This window comes from Phyllobates terribilis, unplaced genomic scaffold, assembly GCF_046119375.1.
Source record: "Phyllobates terribilis strain yellow unplaced genomic scaffold, ASM4611937v1 Scaffold_5__5_contigs__length_657084704, whole genome shotgun sequence".
Lineage (NCBI taxonomy): Eukaryota > Metazoa > Chordata > Amphibia > Anura > Dendrobatidae > Phyllobates > Phyllobates terribilis.
In genome coordinates, this window is record NW_027362765.1 from 292,607,766 (window position 1) to 292,629,374 (window position 21,609).

The following is a 21,609-nucleotide window of genomic DNA, read 5'->3' on the forward strand; positions in this document are numbered from 1 at the left end:
GCACAAATATGGAAATGGACCAGTGAACAGCTCTTCAGAGAGTCCAAGTGTGGGATCAGTTGCTGTCTGACGACACTCGGCATGGCGGGAGGAAGGAGCATCAGGGTGTGGAGGAGTATGCGGTCGAGACTCACGGCTACTAAGATTTGACCATGTGGAAGACAGACCGGAGGTGGTGGTGCCCAGGTAACTGGAAGTATTATCTGCTATCCAATTAATAACCTGTTCACACTGATCAGTTCGCAATACTGGTGTTGTTCTGTGATTCCCTAGTAATTCGGTCAAGAAGTGGGAGCGAGAAGATGTGGCTGTTAGTTGTGGCACATTTTCACCTTGGCCACAGCCCTGTCCTCTGCACGCACCTTCACCAGAACGTCCAGTTCCATGTCCCTTGCCACGCGCCTTGCCCATTGTAAAGGAAGTAAAATAGCTTACACTCGCACTATCAATGGAAAAAGGGTAATAAAAAGTAGATTAGAACCGTGGAAGAGGAAAACCACAGTTCTATTTCTCTGGCCTACACCCGACTCTTTTAAAAAATCTGAACAATCAGGGAGAAACTATTACTGTTTTTCTTTACGGAAAAAATACCAAATGCTGAATAATAGACATTTTTTACTGTGGAATGGCAAAACCACAGTTATTGTTTACTGTGGTATACCAGACAATTTTAAATAGATATATTTGCGGCTGAACATTGAGCGACACACTCAAACTGTTTTTTTTAGGTAAAAATGTCCCAAAAGTGGATAATACAGAGGTTTGAACCGTGGAACTGCAAAACCACACTTCTATTTCTCTGGCCTTCACCAGACTACTTTCAACAGATATATTTGTGTCTGAACAATCAGGAGACACTATTACTGTTTTTCTTTATGGCAAAAAATGCCAAAAGCAGGATAATACAGAGATTTGACCCGTGGAACTGCAAAACCACAGTTCTATTTCTCGGGCCTACACCAGACTATTTTAAACAGATATATTGGTGTCAGAACAATCAGGAGACACTATTACTGTTTTTCTTTACGGCAAAAAATGCCAAAAGCAGGATAATACAGAGATTTGACCCGTGAAACGGCAAAACCACAGATCTATTTCTCGGGGCTTCACCAGACTATTTTCAACAGATATATTTGTGTCTGAACAATCAGGAGACACTATTACTGTTTTTCTTTACGGCAAAAAATGCCAAAAGCAGGATAATAGAGATTTTTTACCGTGGAACGGCAAAACCACAGTTATAATTTACTGGTGTATACCAGACTCTTTTAAACAGATATATTGGTGTCTGAACAATCAGGAGACACTATTACTGTTTTTCTTTACGGCTAAAAATGCCAAAAACATGATAATACAGAGATTTTTTACCATGGAACAGCAAAACCACAGTTATAATTTACTGGTGTATACCAGACTTTTTTAAATATATATATTTGCGGCTGAACAGTGAGCAACACACTCAAACTGTTTTTTTTAGGTACAAATGGCCCAGATTATTTTAAACAGATATATTTGTGTCTGAACTGTCACAGACACACTTTTCTTTTTTCGGGGGGGGGGGGGGACACCAAAAGGTTAATTAGACGGGTATTTGTACAGTGTGAAGGAGGAAAAAAAAAGAGGATTTAGATGAAAAAAAAAGGATTTTTCCTGGCCCCCCAGGATATGGAGCTAAGTCCAGAAATTTCAGCAACAGGAGCACACAGGACTGTAATGCAGCGTTTGCTGGTATAACCACTGCGTCTCCTATACAGCCTGCCTGCCTGATATTTGGGATGGATATTAGTCCTGAGAAGGACTGTTTGTTTGATTTGGCAGCCTTTACAGACCCTACACTAACTATTTTGCAGTATAAATCTCTCCCTAGCTCAGCAGCGCTTTCCCTACACTAGCTGATCCGGAGAGACTGTGTCCAAGATGGCGGCGCCCGGTTTTAAATACTCGAGGTGACGCTGTGCGGCCAGCCAATCAATGTAATGCCCACAACCAACATGGCTGCAGCATTACAGTGACTGGCTGGCAATCCCTGCATGTTCATTGGCTCTGTAAAGAGCGCCAAACATGCAGGGCGGAGACCCGAGCTCCCGCTCAAGTATCCCGGAAATGCTCGGTGCTCGCCTAACATCCCGAGTAGCGAGATGCTTGGGCGAGTACCGAGCAGTGTCAAGCATGCTCGCTCAACACTAGTGTCAATTGCTTCACTGACACACTGAAATTTTTTTTTAATGGAGGCCAGAAATGGCAGTATTTTCTGAAAACATATATGTGATCCATGTGACAGAGAAAACACAGTTTTAAATACCTGGCCTGTAGGTAACTGTTTTGAACAGCAAACCAGTGTCAAAAACTTTGCTGACACACTGAAAAAAAAAATTTAATGCAGGCCAGAAATGGCAGTATTTTCTGAAAACGTATATGTGATCCATGTGACAGAGAAAACACAGTTTTAAATAGCTGGATTTTTGGCACTGTAATATGGAAAGGACCTGGCTGTATTCTGCAGTGCCAACAAGCAAATGGCGCAGAAAAACTGTGTTCTCTGGATTGCTTTTTAAGCAAATTATGAGGATTAAGATGTAAAAAAAATTATTCTTGGCCCCTGAGACCTGGGCCTATTTCTAGAAATATAACAGCAGCAGAAGGCAGATATCTCTGCAGATGGATTAGTTAGTCCTCAAAAGGACTGTTTGTTAAGATGGATATGTGTAATGTACGGTTTTTCTCCCTACACTACCTAATACACTATTAAATCTCTCCCTGACACAGCAGCTCTCCCTGCACTGTCTGATCCGGAGTGACTGTGACGAGCATGGCGGCGCCAGGTCTTATATAGACCTGATGACGCTGTGCGGCCAGCCAATCACTGTAATGCCCACAGCCAACATGGCTACGGCATTACAGTGCATGGCAGGCAATCCCGGCATGTTCATAGGCTCTCTAAAGAGCGCCAAACATGCAGGAAGGGGACCCGAGTTCCCGCCCGAGCAACCCGGAAATAGTCGCCGAGCGCCGAGCTTGTCGAGCACCATGATGCTCGGGCGAGTACCGAGTAGTGGCGAGCCCGTTCGCTCATCACTAATAAAGAAGCCTTAAGAACTTAAACAGAAGTCTCTTTACTGAAGATAATGGGGCAAATTCTTTTTCACAAACGGTAGGGAACTGAGGAACAGGATTACACTCATGGTTGAAAACTGCTGTGTACCTGCAGACAGACAGATCTTGGTAACCTCTGGTTTCATTAAACCTGAATATTTCTTCCTCAGCACTGTGCTCTGTTTCTGCACTGAGGTAATTCTTCCTCCTAGAGGTGCAATTGTAATCTTCCTAATATGAAGACTATTAGCTCCCCTTATTGTGTCTGTCCCCTTTTTAAGCACAGCAGTCAGGGAGAAGGTAGGTAACACCTTCACCTACAAAATGGCTTCCTCTTCTCAAAATGTCTGGCCACCAACTGCCACTTCAATCCTTAATTACCTCACAGGATTTAGCTTCTCCCACTCCCATGTGACTGTTAGAGCTGCAGTCATTGGCTGACTGCCCAGAGGCGTTTGTTCCAGAAGCTTCTGCATATTAAACAGAGCGGGGTCACATGATCAAGCCTGCAAGACAAGATTAACCCTTTTTGTGCTGCCAGTCATCAGGTCTCACAATGTATTTAAAATGCACAGTTTACACAAAAAAAACAAAGCATTTATATTAAACACACTATATATATCTGGTATCCCATAGAAATGACCACTTTGTGGGATACCACACATATACAGACAATAAATTCAATACAAGGTAAGACAGTTTAAACAGTTACATTAGGAAATGGGTTTTTAAAGCACGCTTGAAGATGTGGGGGCTAGGCATCAGTCGGATCGTCTGTGGTAGTGCATTCCAGAAAACTGGTGCAGGAGACGGAGGTGCGAGGTTCGGATTGTGGGAGATGTTAGCCTTAGGTCATTCGTAGAACGGAGGGCACGTGTAGGGCGATAGACAGAGATGAGAAAGGAGATATAAGGCTGTGCAGAACTGTGGAGAGCTTTGTGGGTGAGAGCGATGAGCTTATATTGGACCCTGTAGCGAATACATAACCATTGTAATGACTGGCACAAGATGGAGGCATCGGTGAAACAGCTGGACAGAAATACGACCCTGGCTGCCACATTCAGGATGGATTGGAGAGGAGAAAGTTTGAGACCGATCAGAAGAGAGTTGTAGTTGTCCAGACGAGAGTGAATAAAAGCGACAGTAAGAGTTTTAGCAGTTTCAAAGGTGAGAAAAGGTCGGATTCTGGAGATGTTTTTAAGATGCAGGTGACAAGAGTGAGTGAGTGATCGGATATGGGGAATAAAGGAAAGTTTGGTGTCGAATATGACCCCAAGGCAGCGAGCATGCTGCTTGGGAGTTATGGTTGAGCCCTCCAAGGTAATCTCGATGTTAGGTAGAGTTAGGTTAGTAGAGGGGAGAAACACAAGAAGTTCAGTTTTGGAGAGATTCAGTTTAAGATAGAAGGAGAACATGATGTTAGAGACAGCAGAAAAACAATCCTTGGTATTTTGTATTAGGGTAGGGGTGATGTCAGGGGAAGAAGTGTATAATTGGGTGTCGTCAGCATAGAGATGATACTGGAACCCAAATCTGCTGATTGTTTGTCCAATAGGGGCAGTGTATAGATAGAAGAGGAGGGGGCCTAGGACTGAGTCCTTTGGAACCCCGATAGTAAGGGGAAAAGGAGATGAAGAGGAGCCAGCAAAAGATACAGTGAAGGAGCAGTCAGAGAGGTAGGAAGAGAACCAAGAGAGAACAGTGTCCTTGAGGCCTAAAGAGCGGATCATAGTGAAGAGGAGCTAGTGATCCACAGTGTCAATTGCGGTAGAGAGATCCAGGAGAATCAGCAGGGAGCAGTGACCTTTGGATTTAGCTGTTAGAAGATCATTAGGCTGCGTGCACACGATGCGTTTTTCATGCGTTTATGCTGCGGAATTTCCGCAGCGGAAACGCATCAAAAACGCATGGTAATCCACACCCCATGGTCACCAATGGCATTCCGCAATGTCAATGCACATGCTGCGGATTTTTCCGCAGTGTTTCTGCAGCGCAAATAAATCCGCAGCATATTCATTAATTTTGCGGAAGCGCCGCCATTGACTTGCATTGAGACGCATAGAATCCGTGTCTGTACATTTGTACAAGCGGATTTTATGCGTCTCGGAAGAAGCCAGGACGAGCGCTGCAGCACACGCGGCGGCATCGGGGGTGAGTATAGCTTTATTTTTTTTATTTTTACGGTCACACTGTATAAATCCATGCTGTTTGCATGGATTTATATAGTGTGACCTAGTTGTCAAGCACTTTCCAAGTGATGCTATCGCCTGGAAAGTGCTTGTCAGTCCGCATGCGGAAACACATGCGTTAACGCATGTGGATACGCATGTGAATCCGCATGTATTCCGCATGTATTCTGCAGGAAAAACGCATGCACAATCTGCATGCGTTTTTTCTGCCAGGGAGATGCAGAAATGCTGCAGAAATTTTCTGCTTCATTTCTGCATCGTGGGCACATAGCCTAAGAGACTCTAGTGAGGGCAGGGTCAGTGGAGTGTAAAGAGCGGAAACCAGATTGTAGAGGGTCGAGAAGAGAGTTACCTGAGAGATAGTGGATTAGACGGGAGTGGACCAAGTGTTCCAGGAGTTTAGAGATGAAAGGAAGATTAGAGACAGGTCTGTAGTTAGCAGTGCAGTTCTGGTCCAGGGATGGCTTTTTAAGTAAAGGGGTTATTATGGTATGTTTCAATGAGGAAGGAAAGATACCTGAAGAGAGAGGTTAAATATTTTAGTCAGGTGAGTGGTGACCACCTGTGAGAGAGACAGCCGGAGATATGAAGGAATGGGGTCACTGTTGCAGGTTTTAGGCCAAGAAGAAACAAGGAGCTGCGTAACTTCTTCTGTAACAGGCTCAAAGATGGCTAGTGAGCTTGAAGTGAATCAGGGAAGGGGATTCAGGCACTGGGGAGATTGGGCTGAGATGTCCTGATGGATGTAGTTGATTTTTTCTAGGAAATAAGTGGCCAGATTCTCACCACTGAGGTTGGTGATGGGGGCCTGTGCTTTAGGGCTCAGGACAGAGTTTAAGGTTTCAAAAAGTCATTTTGGATTGTTGGACAGTGAAGTGATGAGGGTGGTGAAGTAACATTGTTTGGCCAGATGAAGGGAAGAGTTATAGGTTTTGAGCATGAATTTATAGTGGATGAAGTCTTCTGCTAAAAGTGATTATCTCCACTGACGCTTAGCACACCTTGAGCAACGCTGGAGAAAACATGTTTGCATTGTGTGCCATGGCTGCCGTAGTCTGTGTCGGGTCTTTCTGCATGTAGAAGGTGCTGCTTCATCTAGGGCACTCTTCAGTGTATTATTGTAGTGTGACAATGCTAAGTCTGGACAAGAGATTGAGGAGATGGTGGCTAAAGATTTGTGGAGATTGTCTATAAGCTGCTGAGTATTAATGGTATGTGTATATCTATAAGTGTGGCAAGTGGAGGTGTCCCGGGTGAGGAGACAATTCGTTACAGAGAAGGAAAGAAGGTTGTGGTCCTAGAGTGGGAGAGGGGAGTTAGTAAAGTCATGAGGCAGAGACAGGAGAAAACCAGGTCCAGAGTATTCCCATCTTCATGCGTAGGAGAATTAATAAACTATGAGAGGCCAAATGAGGAGGTTAGAGAAAGTAGATGAGAGGCAGATTGGTAGAAGGGATCATCGATGGGGATGTTAAAGTCTCCCATGATGAGGGGGGGGATGTCACAGGATAGAAAGTGAGGAAGCCAGGTGGCAAAGTGATCTAGGAACTGGCGGGAGGAGCCTGGAGGGCGATACACAACCGCCACTAATCTAAGCTCTCCCTCCTTGATAAACTCTCCCTGAAATGCGTCCAGAGGACAGTGTGCTGAGCATCGCATAACTGGGTCTTGTATAAAACCCAATGATGTGATACGGCTGTTCAATCACAGTAATGCCAGTAGCCAACTTGGCTACGGCATTATTGTTTGTGGCAGGCAATCCCTGAATGTTTATTGGCTGTCTAACAGCCACAAAACATGTGGGAAAGGGACTTGAGCATGGTGCTCGAGAACCCGCGATACTCGATCGAGTAACGAGAGTACCTGAGCACCCCAATACTCGATTGAGTATCAAGATGTGGCATGCAAGCTTGCTCATGACTAGTGAAGATAACATTCATCCCGACCAACAGCCACACACCCTGCACTGTGATGCTGGTAAAAATCATCTGTTAACCTATTCTATAAAACTACTCTATATATCTGTGCTAATCTACTCCACACCGCTGCAATTACCTATAGAATTAACAGACTTGGTGGCCACAAAGGGAGTCAGATCTCCAGAAAGAATCTAAGATTGATTTATATAATGAGGTCAAGGGCGTACATGGATATCATGGTGCCCCATAGCAGAAGTCCTAATTGGGCCCCCCTCCACAGCAATTTTTTTTTATTTATATACAGAAGAGCATATCTCACAACTTTGCAGCCCTTGCAAAGTAATTTTCCTCCAATTGAAGCCCCTTAGTGTTCCCATGCACTAAGATATTCCTTTTATGGCCCATATAAAGTTTGATAACCCTACTGTACTCTGACCCTGCAAACAATGATACCCCCACAGTAAGCCCAACACAGTATGATGGCACCAATACAGCCCTCCACATTGTATATTGGCCCGCACACAGTATAATGGCTGCCACATAGCCCTGCAAACAGTTAATGGCCCCCATATGTGTGACGCCACGCCCTCCCTGAGTGGTGGGGTTACTCGGAGCCAGGTCAGTGTAGGTGTCGTGGGGATGCAGTCGTGGTCTAGACCCGTTCCGTGCTCAGGGCTGTCACATGAAAATAATGGGCTTCTTTTAGGATAAGTGGTTTGTTCGACTACGCCACCTGTGGTTTCTGGTGATGGCCACCAGCGTTGCAACAGTCCTCTGAGGCTGGTGTTTTGAGCAGCTCGGTTGGTACTACTCCCCACAGGCGGAGTAGGCCTCGGGGCAGTGGTTGGAGAGCTGTAAGGAGGTATGGTGGGTGCAGTGCCGCGCAGGAATAAACAAGCGGAGGCGGTGAATGAAGTCATCCGGGTCTTTACTCACTTTAGATGAACTTTCAGCCGCAAAGCTCCTCTCTGCTACATACGGCGTACTGCGGCCACGGGGAAGGGGGTTCAGCACTTCCCAGGTAGATCAGGAGCACCTGTCAAGACCCCGTCAGTGTGTTCCTCTCCTTCTCCTTCTCCTTCTCTTCCCGCTTGTGTTCCTCCCTGGAATCCACTAAGCCGCCGGGCTTTTCCAACAGTGACGTGAAGTACACAGTCAGATATCGGGGGCCGGTCACCCGTTTTGCAGCAGGAATCCATCTGGCTAAGCCAGAGTAAAGAATACAGGTGGCGACTCCGCTCTGTCCATAACCCCCTAGGATCCTTTTGCCTGTGGAGCCTATCTCCTCTGCTCCCCTCCAAGGCCTTCTTAGGACAGGACCCTGACCGTGTAGAGACAGTGGTTAACTCAGACCTGCTCCTCGCCTCAAGGCCACAGTACGAGGACCGTGAATCTTCAGCCAGCTACAGACTCTTGCTGGACCCTGACAGAAGACCACAATCAAAGACCTTGAACTTAAGATGGCCGTAGATTATATATCAATCTATAAGTGCTTCCTGTAAGTGTGTTCTCCACCCTCACCCACTACATGGTTCCCCCTATCTTTAGGTTCCCCCATCTCATCAATCCCGGGCCGGGGCAGCACCCTGGTGCATTTAGACCCCCTACAGGACAGGAGTGGTGTAGTGTTGAGTGGTGAAGTGGGGTCCAGGGTGATGCTCCATCCTTAACTGGAAGAGGAGATACCACACCTCTATCTGAGGTGCAGTACCCCTGTGGCGACTGAACCCTCAGGGGCGCCACATTCCCCCCCGGTGAAACACAGCACATTCGCGGGCTGCAATAGAGTAAAGAGTTGGTACAGGCATTCAAATTTGAAAAGTTTTTGTAAACAGTAAAACATTCTTCCCTTTATGGGAGGTTTGGACACTTTTAACGTTACAAGATCTATATGTAGTATAAATATATATAAAACATTAAAGAGACATTATTCCTGTAGAAAATTGTGTAGAAAGTGTCAGTTGAGCAGCATGAGGGACCTGCCCAAAACCCTCAACGTAGGCCCTGGGGTGGCTGCAGGGCATGAAGATCCCGAGTTGGACCTCCGGTAGAGCCACGCCCAGACAGGTTTTACTTCTGAGGTCAGAGGTAGAAGCGGTTTTGTATAAAACCAATAGGGAGCACCTAAATAGGTGCAAACTATATACAAAGTCAGTCTGTCACATGCTTAACGTCCACAGGGACAAATGTCTCTTTCAGCTAAATCAGGGTGAAGCAAAACTTGAAAACCAATAACTGTTCACACAAAGAGGAGATGCATCTCCCGGGGCTGCTCAAAAGTGGTATCCCCATCGGGGAAATGGCTCATCTTTCCCGACGGAGCCTGACCGGTCCTCTGTGGGCAGGTGAGTGGGGGCATCCTCCTTGAATACCCTGTGGACATCCAGGGCATACCACCCACACTCCCCATGGTGGCGGGTGTAGGACACCAAATCGCCCGGGTAGAGGTTCCGGCCAGGGTGGCCCTGCTCCAACCGCGGCTCGACGTCCCGCCGGTTGACAAAGACGTCCCGGTTAAACTGTGGGCTGCGGATGAAGCCCCATCCTGCCACTTGGTGGAAGCGCACAATAACGCCTTCTTCGCGGGGGCTTGGAGGGTGGCCTCCGCCTGACGGGCCTGTGATTTGGCAGCCTTAGCGCGCACCTCCAGACGCTCACAGCGGACCCGCTTCTCCCGCCGCTCTTTCTCAAACTGGAGGAACTCCTTTCAGCAAGTCTCCTCCCGCCTCCACGCTTCGGTCTTGGTTTCCCGGGGGAAGCCCATCAGGTCGCCCCCCCGGTTATCCCAGGCAAACTCTTCTGCCACCAGGCAAGCAACTGGTGGCGTGGGCAGCGGCAATAGCGGGAGTTGCTGCGTGCTCTCTATTGGTGCGGCCCAGTCCGGGTTGGGGCAGGTGTTCGCCCAGGTAAGCGCACGGTTCCCCGGATCGGGAGTCGGGAGGCATAGCAGGTCTCCGACAGTGGCGGTGGCTCGGGTCTCGGCCTCCGGTGCCAGGAGTTACTCCCATACGATGGCGCCCGGGGATGGGGGTGACGGCATGAGATCAAGAAGGGATTTGGTGCGTCCCGCGCCCGGGATAGGGGTTTCTGGCTTACCCGTTCCTGGGCTGCACGGGACCTCCTGGGCTTCCTCCGCCTGGGCTGGAGCCTCTTTGGTCAGGCGCGACGAGCCCTGGTGGCGGGCCTGGATCTTTTGCAGCACCTCCTTTCTCCAATCTGCGGCGGCCAGTCGCTGGGCCTCTTCGACCCTCCGGGTCAGATCCTGCGTTTCACTGCAGAGGAAGTCAGCCTCCTCCGAGGTCAAGTAGATTCCCTCCATAGTGAGGGGGTAGCAGCTGGTGGGCCAGCGATGGAGAGCTTCTCTTTGGCTGCTTCCATCTCTGCTGCTAGGTGCGGTCTATTTCCCCTCCTTCTTTTGGGGCGGCTCCAGGGCGGCTGGCTGACGGGCACTCCTTGGGACGTCCCATCCGTCTTGACGGACACTACTATGCGGACAGTCTCTGCTGGAAGGGGCGGTCTGCACTTTTGGTGCCATTGGGGAGCCAGGTCCACGATGGGAGGGTTTAGGTTGCTGTTGTTTTTGCACATAATAGCGTCCGTTCTTCTTGGGCGGGCGCCACATTGAGTGTGAAACGACAGTCTTTTTGTGAAAAGGCACACAGTTCCCGTCGGCAATGGGGATTAACTTCTTCCGTTGTTGCGGGCACGCAATCCTGCCGACTACGCCAAGTTGTGACGCCTCGCCCTCCCTGAGCGGTGGGGTTACTCGGAGCCGGGTCAGTGTAGGTGTCACGGGGATGCAGTCGTGGCCTAGACCCATTCCGTGCCCAGGGCTGTCACATGAAAATAATGGCCTTCTTTTAGGATAAGTGGTTTGTTCGACTACGCCACCTGTGGTTTCTGGTGATGGCAACCAGCGCTGCAAAAGTCCTCTGAGGCTGGTGTTTTGAGCAGCTCAGTTGGTACTACTCCCCACAGGCGGAGTAGGCCTCAGGGCAGTGGTTGGAGAGCTGTAAGGAGGTATGGTGGGTGCAGTGCCGCGCAGGAATAAACAAGTGGAGGCGGTGAATGAAGTCATCTGGGTCTTTACTCACTTTAGATGAACTTTCAGCCGCAAAGCTCCTCTCTGCTACACACGGCATCCTGCGGCCACTGGGAAGGGGGTTCAGCACTTTCCAGGTAGATCAGGAGCACCTGTCAAGACCCCGTCAGTGTGTTCCTCTCCTTCTCCTTCTCTTCCCGCTTGTGTTCATCCCTGGGATCCACTAAGCCGCCGGGCTTTTCCAACAGTGACGTGAAGTACACAGTCAGATATCGGGGCCGGTCACCCCTTTTGCAGCAGGAATCCCTCTGGCTAAGCCAGAGTAAAGAATACAGGTGGCGACTCTGCTCCGTCCGTATCCCCCTGGGATCCTTTTGCCTGTGGAGCCTATCTCCTCTGCTCCCCTCCAAGGCCTTCTTAGGACAGGACCCTGACCGGGTAGAGACAGTGGTTAACTCAGACCCGCTCCTCGTCTCAAGGCCAGAGTACGAGGACTGTGTATCTTCAGCCAGCTACAGACTCTTGCTGGACCCTGACAGAAGACCACAATCAAAGACCTTGAACTTAAGATGGCTGTAGATTATATATCAATCTATAAGTGCTTCCTGTAAGTATGTCCTCCACCCTCACCCACTACATGGTTCCCCCCATCTCCTCTATCCCGGGCCGGGGCAGCACCCTGGTGCATTTAGACCCCCTACAGGACAGGAGTGGTGTAGTGTTGAGTGGTGAAGTGGGGTCCTGGGTGATGCTCCATCCTTACCTGGAAGAGGAGATACCACACCTCATCTGAGGTGCAGTACCCCTGTGGCGACTGAACCCTCAGGGGCGCCACAGCAGCGCTGGTGTCACTCAGTGCTTCTAACTCCACCACTTGATGATATCTTTATTCATAGAAGCTATGGTGGTGGCAAATACAGAAGCAGAGTACAGTGTGGTAGCACTCACATCAGCCACTGTATCCATCACCAAGGATCCAGGATGTCTTCAAAGGGGCGGCAATGCAAGAAGCTAGTGAGTAACTGCAGCTCTACCCCCTGTGATGTCTTGTTCCTGCAGGGGCGATGGACACTGTGAGGAGTGAGTGCAGCCCCGGCCTCCTGTGACGTTGTGTTAGAGACTCTTCTCAAACTAAACATCACAGTAAATAAAGTTAAAAAAAACACATTTAGAGATTAGGTAATTAGATAAGGAAAAGTGTAGGGTATTGTGTTATAAAGGAAATTACAAAAGTGGGTTAGGATGTAAGGATAGATAGTTAGAAAATAAATTTTAGATGCTGGACTACCACCTTAAGGAGCTTAAATTTACACGAAAATTGCCTATGATGTCATTATATTAGTGAAAATCATAAAGCAAACAATCCACTGCGGACTAGAACTCCCAAGTTCAAGATATCCAATATCACAAGTCTGCACATTTAGCTAGGTTATAGAGATGCACCACCCAAGAATAAAATGTTTCTGTACCTTTATGAAACTGTAAACTGTCCCACCTACTGGCCGTGGATTGTTCTGCAGTTTATTTAACTATTTTTTTTTAATTGATTCTGTTACATCATCATACCAGGAACTTTATTTTTTTTTTTTTTAAAAAGTGCTGATCTTAAAGGGAATCTGTCACCATGTTTTTTGCTACCCCATCTAAGAGAGAGCAGCATGATGTAGCCATAGAGACCCTGATGGGATGTGGCTAATCGCTGTAATGTTGATAAAATCACTGCTTTATCTGCTACAGATGCACCAGTTCTGTGAATGCTGATTTCTGTATAACCCCACCCACACCACTGATTGACATATTTCTTTGTGCACTGTGCGTAGGCAGAAAGCTGACAATTAGTGAGGGGCCATGTATATGAAAGACAAAGCTGCAGCACGTTTACGAGTCCTATAGTGATAATGTCTTGATGATAAAACAATGATTTTATTGAAACTACAGCAAGCAGTCCAATAAGTGACACATCGTTGGAATCATGGTCTCTGTCTACATTATGTGGCACTCAGATGATTCCCTTTAAGAAAATAAAGAACTGCAGAACAGTCCATAGCCAGTAGGTGGTAGCATTTACCATGCATTTTAGCATTTTATTCTGTTCTCAGATTAGGTACCAAAAACCTGGTGACAGATTCCCTTTAAGGAGTTGCAATCTGCTTTTTAGTAATATTGGAGAGGAAATAAATATGTAATTGACCTCTGCTGCTATTAAAAGGGCTGCGTCTCACTGTGTTGCTCAGTCTCCTCCATTCTGGCTATGTATAAGTGCTATATGTTTCTAGTGCTTTGATACGTCATGATTCGGCTCTTTTTTTGGGGGGAGACCAGGGACACCCCACCTCCATCAATTTAGTGTCTCCAAGCAGCTGGCTCAGGGTCACCATATTGATGAGGATAGAGAAGATCCCTGATCCACATAGCACAGATTAGAACTGACAAGCTCAAGTAATCCAACAGCCCAAGCCTCCCAAAGTAGCTGGGATTACAGGTGCACGCCACAGCACTCAGCAGAGATGTGATCATTAATAACCTATAGGAAAAGTCAGTGTCTGAAAAGTGCAAAGCTGCAAAATAGTCATCAAATCTGGGACATGTGTCAGAACTTTTCTGAATATATATAGTGTACAAAAGCCTTAAAATGTTTACATAAAGTATTCATAAGTCTTAAATGTAATTTTTAGCAAATGCTTACCAATTAGTGATGAGCGAACGTGCTCAGCTAACATGTTATCCGAGCATGCTCGGGTGTTATCCGAGTATCTTGTGGTGCTCTGCTAATATGTTTGACTCCCTGCGGCTGCATGTTTTATGGCTGTGAGACTGCCGCAACACATGCCGGCAATGCCTAACAAACAGGCAATTCCTGCATGTGTTGCGGCTGTCTAACAGCCATAAAACATGCAGCCGCAGGGAGTCAAACATATTAGCAGAGCACCACAAGATACTCGGATAACACCCGAGCATGCTCGGATAACACGTTATTCCAGCACTTTCGCTCATCACTATTATCACTATAAAAAAAAAAATTTTAGACCGTACTACCTACTGGCCAAGGATGCTTCCGTAGGTGTTTTCTTTTGTTTTAAAGGGAAAATTCACCACTCCAGCTTTTTTTTTTATTGTAGAGCTAGAGTGGTGCTACTAATGTAAGGTTCCTACACATAGTCTTAGGCCATGGTCACCTGTTCAGTATCTGTAAGCCAAAACCAGGAGCGGGTGATAAATCCAGAAGTGGTGATGTGTTTCTATTATACTTTTCCTCTGATTGTTCCACTCCTCATTTTGGATTACAAATACTGACCAAGTAGTGAACGTGTGAATGTGGCCTTATACTTACTATCTGCTGTCATCTGCGCCACTACTGTCGGTCTTTAGCAGTTTGTGACCTGCTGGATCACTCCAGTGTTTGGTGGGCGAGCCGGAGGTCACTTTTCAAAGCAAGTCTATTGCAGTCAGTCAGAAGTTGCGGTCACAAGTTGGCAGTGGGTCACTGGAGTGGTGCCAGGAACACTTAAAGACGGCAGGTAGTGAGTATAATATTAGGTTCAGAGATCTTACGTTATTAGCACCTCTCCAATGCTGCAATGAAAAACAACACTGGAGTGGTGCATTAAAAAAGTCTGATTTCATTGTGTCAAGTTCCCAGGATTCTTTCTTTGTTTAAAAAACAGAGGTGATCTTAAGGAGCTGAAATTTAAACAAAAGCTGTCTGCAATGTCACTATATTAATGCAAAGCATAGAGCTGAGATTTACTCCAGTGGGGGTTAGAACCCATGAGCTGAAGATAACCAACAATTCAAACCTTGAAGATTAGCTTAGGTTATAGAGATGTGCCACAGCACCAAGCTGGAATAACAAAGTTTCATTACCTATATGAATCTGTAAACTCTACCACACACTGGCCACGGATGACTGCAGTTTAGTTTTCTTAGAGTTGATTCCATTACAGCATCATCCTAGGAACCTTATTGTTAAAATAGTGCTGATCTAAAAGGGAATCTGTCATTATGCTTCTGCTACCCACCTGAGAGCAGCATGATGTAGCCATAGAGACCCTGATTCCAGCAATGTGTCACTTACTGGGCTGGTCGCTGCAGTTTTGATAAAATCACGGTTTTCTTTGCTGCAGATCTAGCAGTTCTCTAAATGCTGAGCTGTGTATAACCCCGCCCACACAAATGATTGACAGCTTCCTGTGTACATTGTGCATAGGCAGAAAGCTGCCAATCGATGTGGGATGGGGGTTTTACAGAGCTCATGTATATAGAAGACAATATGGCAGCAGGTTTGCAAATCCTAAAGTGATAATGTCTTGCTGATAAAACAGTGATTTTATTGAAACTACAGCAAGCAGCCCAATATGACACATCATTGGAATCATGGTCTCTGTCTATTATTATGTGACTTTCAGATGGGGTAACAAATATCTGGTGACAGCTTCCCTTTAATAAAATAAAGATCTGCAGAACCGTCCATGACCAGTAGGTGGTATCACTTAACACGCACTTCAGCATTTTGCAAGCATTTTATGCTGTTCTCAGATTAGGTAACAAAACCCTACAGACTCCCTTTACAGAGCTGGAATCAGCTTTTTTACTATATTGCAGAGAAAATCAATATGTAATTTACCTTGTTACTGTAAAAAGGGCTGCATTTCACTGTGTTTCTCCATCTGTTCCATTCTGGCTATGTATAAGTGCTATATTTTAAGTGCTTTCATGTGGAATTTTTTTTTTTTTTTTGTCTTTCAATTGTATTTTTTTTGGGGGGACCAGGGACACCCCTCCTCTATCAATGTAATGCTTCCAAGCAGTTGGCTCAGAGTCACCATATTGATGAGGACAGAGTAGTCACCTGATCCACATAGCACAGAATGGACCAGAACTGACAAGCACGAGTGATCCAACAGCCCAAGCCTCCCAAAGTAGCTGGGATTACAGGTGCGCGCCACAGCACTCAGCGGAGATGTGATCATTAATAACCTATAGGAAAAGTCAGTGTCTGAAAAGTGCAAAGCTGCAAAATAGTCATCATATCTGGGACATGTGTCAGAGCTAAGCTTTTCTGAATACATAGTCTACATTTCTATAAATTCTAAACGTAATTTTAAGCAAATGCTTACCAAATGATAAAATGCATAAACCATACCACCTACTGGCCAAGGATGGTTCTGCAATTTATTTTCTTTCTTAAATTTGATTTCATAGCAACATTTTCCCAGTAATGTTTTTTTAAGGCAATCAGTCAGCACAGAATGACTATTCAAACCAAGCGCACCCTGCACCCTTGGTGTGGCCAACGATTTCAAACCTGCTAGTTTTCCATCTATCTTTACCCTTCTCTAGCTCTGTAAATCCAGAGCTGTCAAACAAGAGGCTGGGTGGAGGTAAAAATAGAGATAAAGAAAGTAATTGTGAAGGTGAACTGAAATCTTTGGGCACAGCATGGGTGCACCGAATGCCTGTACTTGGTTTGAACAGTCGTTCTATGCTGACAGATTCCCTTTAAATAGTGCTGTTCTTGACCAGGTACTTTTACTTTTCATACATGCAGTTTAAAGAGGTGTCAAATCTTTCGAATATTCAACTAAACCATTTTTTTCAAGATACATGGGCCTTATTTTTATGTTACTTTCATACTCTTTTTTTTTTCTTTCTTTTTGCCGATATAAAGTGATATTGCTGGTAAAGTAATGATAAAGCTGTCTGTTTTTGCACATTTTTATTTTTTTATGACCAGAAAGTACCACTAAAATTCATATTAAAAGTTATTTCCCTTTCTGTAATAATTACTTTTATATGTATAGGACACATTGCTTTTTTTACCTGGGCGCAAATAGTAACAACGATTTGTACTGACGGCGGCATTTTTAAATTTGTTCAATATTTTTCTACTGTTTATGAACTAATTTTTGTTTTATAAACATTTCATTTATCTCACATGTTGTTCCCCCCATATGGTCATAAAATACCTTTGGGGGCATTTAAATTTTTAAATACTTTTAAATATATATATATATATATATATATATATATATATATATATATACAGTACAGACCAAAAGTTTGGACACACCTCATTTAAAGATTTTTCTGTATTTTCATGACTTTGAAAATTGTACATTTACACTGAAGGCTTCAAAACTATGAATTAACACATGTGGAATTATATACTTAACAAAAAAGTGTGAAACAACTGAAAATATGTCTTATATTCTAGGTTATACAAAGTAGCCATCTTTTGCTTTGATGACTGCTTTCCACACTCTTGGCATTCTCTTGATGAGCTTCAAGAGGTAGTCACCGGAAATGGTCTTCCAACAATCTTGAAGGAGTTCCCAGAGATGCTTAGCACTTGTTGGCCCTTTTGCCTTCACTCTGCGGTCCAGCTCACCCCAAACCATCTCGATCGGGCTCAGGTCTGGTGACTGTGGAGGCCAGGTCATCTGGCGTAGCACCCCATCACTCTCCTCCTTGGTCAAATAGCCCTTACACAGCCTGGAGGTGTGTTTGGGGTCATTGTCCTGTTGAAAAATAAATGATGGTCCAACTAAACGCAAACCGGATGGAATAGCATGCCGCTGCAAGATGCTGTGGCAGCCATGCTGATTCACTATGCCTTCAATTTTGAATAAATCCCCAACAGTGTCACCAGCAAAGCACCCCCACACCATCACACCTCCTCCTCCATGCTTCACGGTGGGAACCAGGCATGTAGAGTCCATCCGTTCACCTTTTTTGCGTCGCACAAAGACACGGTGGCAAGCCCATCAGACTGGTACAGCAGGTTCATGGGAGGAAGACCTTTCCTGTCCATCGTGCTGGACGGCATCCCGACACATGCTCTGCTAGACACAGGATCTCAGGTAACCATCATGCCTGACGTCCTCTACAGAAGGTTCTGGTCCATGGATGATCTACGCCCGCCAGCTCCAAATCTTTCCGTTTATGCCTCAAACGGCCTCCCCCTTAACCTAGTCGGGGTTAAGGATGTGGCAGTGAAGGTGGGGAGAGTGGAACTGAAGGACCAGGGACTAATTGTAGTAGAGACTAATCCAGATGATACCAATTTGTATATGGTACTAGGCACTAATATTGTTGGTAACTGTTTGGGAGAAGTTGTGTTCTTACTCCAACAGATAGCTGACACTGCCAGGCCAGGGCAGAGAAGGGCGCTGCAGAAGGAGCTCCGAGCCCTGATGTACCAGCAGCAAGTAAAACTATCCGGTGGTTAGATTGGTAATGTGCGGGTAACAGACCCCATACCCATTGTGATTCCCCCAATGAATGAAATGCTTATCTGGTGTAGAGCAGCGATAGGTCTTAAAGGACAGAACTACCAGGCGGCAGTGGAACCCCTTAGCTCAGAGCACCGACCTACACTCTTAACTGCCAGAGGGGTAGTGGATGTACGCAATAGGAGGGTGCCCGTCCGTCTTCTCAACTATGGGGAGGACGAGGTTAGATTACCACGCTACGCCACTGTGGCCAAGTTACATGCTGTAAATAACAACGCCATTCACACGGCGGAGTCCTTAACCTCACCAGACGAAGTGGAGGATAATGACCCTGCAACCCAGGTGTCAACAGCTCCATGTTGGGACAGACACCACTCCTGCCCATCAGAAGCAGGGTGTACACCGGGTGGTTCAGGAATACGCGCAGGTATTCAGTAAGCACCCACTTGACTTTGGGAGGATTAAGGGGGTTGAACACCATATCCCCACAGGTGATCATCCACCCATCAAAGAACGCTACAGGCCTATACCACCAGCACACTACCACAAAGCCAAGGAGATGTTGCACGACATGAAGAAGGCAGGGATAGTAAGGGATAGTTGTAGTCCCTGGGCAGCTCCCCTATTGCTAGTCAGGAAAAAGGATGGAAGCATGAGAATGTGTGTAGATTACAGACAAGTAAATCGCATTACACATAAAGATGCATTCCCTTTACCACGTATAGAGGAATCCCTGGCTGCCTTAAAGTCTGCAAATTACTTTTCCACCCTTGACCTCACTAGTGGGTACTGGCAAGTAGCTGTGGCTGAGTAGGATCGGGAGAAGACGGCCTTCACTACCCCGATGGGACTCTGCGAGTTCAACAGTATGCCGTTTGGACTCTGCAATGCCCCCGGAACGTTCCAGAGATTGATGGAGTGCTGCCTGGGACACCGCAACTTCGAGACTCTGTTACTATACCTGGATGACGTGATAGTGTACTCCAAGACGTATGAGGACCACTTGAAGCACCTGGCAGAGGTATTTGAGTCACTGTCCCGATATGGGATGAAGCTGAAGCCCTCAAAGTGCCACCTGCTCAAGAGAAAGGTACAGTACCTGTAGCACATTGTCAGCCCAGAAGGGGTAGCACCAGACCTGGAGAAGGTCACTGCCATCCAGAAATGGCCGGAGCCGAAGAGCCTCAAGGAGGTGCGTCAGTTCCTGGGACTAGTAGGATACTACCGGAGGTTTGTAAAAGACTACAATAAGAAAGCAGCCCCTCAGCAAGACCTCCTGGTAGGAAAGTCCTCCAAAGGCAGAAATCCCCCGTTCCACTGGGGTAAGGAGCAAGCCGAGTCATTTCAGGAGATGAAGGAGATCCTGACAGGCGACGAGATCCTAGCCTACCCTGACTACAGCCAACCGTTCCTGCTGTATACTGATGCCAGCAACGAAGGACTGGGAGCTGTCCTAAGTCAGAAGCAGAATGGGCAAGAGAAAGTGATCGCATACGCAAACAGGAAGCTCCGCCCGACCGAGAGGAACCCAGAGAACTATAGCAGCTTTAAGTTAGAGTTCCTGGCCTTGGTCTCGGCCATCACTGAAAGGTTCAAGCACTATCTAGCCTCCAGTAAGTTCACTGCTTTCACTGATAACAACCCCTTGACTCATCTTGAAACAGCCAAGTTAGGAGCCTTGGAGCAATGATGGATGGCTCGGCTGTCAAACTACCAATTCACGATTAAATACCGGGCGGGCCACAAGAATGCCAACACCGATGCCCTGTCCAGGATGCCTCACCAGTCAGACACAGAAGAAGAAGTGGATGACCTGGAGGAGATTGAGCTACCTGCCTTTCACCGGAATGGGATGTTCCACGAGCAACGAGCCTCCAGGAGGCAGCGTGGGAAGACGTTAAACCCATTGCCTCACCACAGCTGGAAGGAGACCCAGGACAGTGACCTGGTTGTCAGCCGTATTAAGGAGCTGATAACCCAAGAAGGTTCCTCCCTGGAGAAGGAAGCATCTCTGCAAGCAAAGCAGCTGTGGAACGAGAGAAGCCGGCTGTTTATCTACCGTGAAAAGCTGTGCCGGAGGTACGTCAATCCAAAAACCTATGAGATGGTATGGTAGATACTGGTCCCCAAGACAGACATCCAAATGGTGTTGGAGACCTACCATGATCAGGCGGGGCACTTTGGCTGGAAGAAGCTAGAGACCCTGCTTAAGTGTCGATTCTACTGGGTAGGAATGCGCAGCTCCATTGAGCGGTGGTGCCGAAACTGTGGACCCTGTAGCCTCAGAAGAAAAGACTACAGCAGCCAGAAGTCACCCCTGCAACCCATCAAGACGAGTCGACCCCTGGAGATCATGGCACTGGACCATGTCAAGCTGTCCCCCAGCATGTCAGGGCACTTCTATGCCCTGACCATAGTGGATCACTACTCACGTTTCCTGGTGGTCGCCCCCGTCAAAGACCCGACAGCAGAGACAGCAGCAAAGACGTTCCAAGCATATTTCTGCAGACCCCATGGATACCCTGAGCAGGTGCTGACGGACCAGGGCCCGGTCTTTGAGGCTGAGTTGTTCAAAGAGTTCTGCCATCTCTACGGGTGTAAGAAGATAAGAATTACACCGTACCACCCACAAACCAACGGTCTCTGTGAAAAGATGAATAACATCATCATCGACCTGCTGAAAACCATACCACTAGAGGAGAGAAACCAGTGGCCAGACCTACTACCTGACCTAGTAGATTTGTACAATCACATAACAGTAAGTTCCACCAACTGCACTCCGGCATATCTCATGCGGGCAAGGCCAGGAAAGCTGCCCATGGACCTGGAGCTTGGTGTTGTGGAACCAGAAGCGGATGTGACCACTGAGGACTGGGACACGACCAGACAGGAGCAGTACATATGAGTACAAGCCTGTGTCGAAGACAGTCTCACTCGGGTGAGGGACAAGCAGGAGGCCCACTACAACAAAAGTGCGCCAGCAGAACCCTTCACACCTGATGAAGTAGTGTTAAAAAGGAAGAGAAGAAACCACAAACTTGATGACCAGTGGGAGAGAGAACCCTACACTGTGTTGAATTCAAGATTTGATAATAGGAAGACCAGCCTAATTAGTAAAGACGGAGGAAGAGCGA